The sequence below is a fragment of the Crocuta crocuta genome, unplaced genomic scaffold (assembly GCF_008692635.1).
Source record: "Crocuta crocuta isolate KB4526 unplaced genomic scaffold, BGI_CrCroc_1.0 scaffold35, whole genome shotgun sequence".
Taxonomy (NCBI): domain Eukaryota; kingdom Metazoa; phylum Chordata; class Mammalia; order Carnivora; family Hyaenidae; genus Crocuta; species Crocuta crocuta.
In genome coordinates, this window is record NW_027530625.1 from 7,318,810 (window position 1) to 7,319,570 (window position 761).

Here is a 761-nt window from a genome sequence, read left to right on the forward strand (position 1 = left end):
CTTTCAGGCTCCAGCTTCCTTCTTGGCCTCTGCTTCTCTGCTCTGGGTGACTCTCTTCTAACCTCAGTCAGAGTGTCAAGAGAGACCCAGGAAGGCCTCCCTAAGTCCCAAGTTGACTTCCTAGATGAGAGAACGTGAGTGGCCCAGCTTAGGTCAAGTGGCCGGCCCTGACTGGCATGGGGCGCTGTGCGTGAGGTCACCTGACCCACTCCTGGGCAGGGGTGGGGGCACAGGCTGTCTGAGAAGTGGGGGAGGGATGAGAGACCGCAGAGGGGGGTCAGCATCCCAGCCATGCTCACTGTGGAGCTGGGTGGGGGGAGGGCACAGACGGCTGGACGGAACAAGAAACCTGTTCTAGGCAGTTAACTACAGCACCTTGAAGCTGAGGGCCCTCAGAGCCCAGGGCTATCCATTTACCTGGAGAGCCACATGCCCAAGGTCACCCAAGGGCACGGCCGAGCCAAGACCGAGGCCCGAGCTGCCGTCCCTTCACCAACACCAGGCATTGTCCTCTTCGCGATTCAGCCAGAGAATCCAAACATTTGCAAAACATATGATTCTCGAGTGGAAGCCAAGCCCAAGCCCCTTCAGAAAAGAGCGTTTGACTTGAATGAATGAAGAAACGAGAATGTGGTGCCTTTACTGCCTTTTCCATTCATTTGAAAGCTGCCAGTTTCCGAGGCCAGCTGCCGGATGCCGACCCTGCAGAGGGCGGCTCTGCCTGGGCGGTTTCCAGAGGGCTCCGGTGGGGGGTGGGGGGT

At 58.5% G+C, this 761-nt stretch overlaps 1 protein-coding gene across 1 annotated transcript in view; it reads left to right on the forward strand.

The window, feature by feature from the left end:
* LAMC3 (laminin subunit gamma 3) overlaps positions 1-761 on the forward strand; it is a 75,612-nt gene that overhangs the window by 66,406 nt on the left and 8,445 nt on the right. The window lies entirely within an intron of this gene.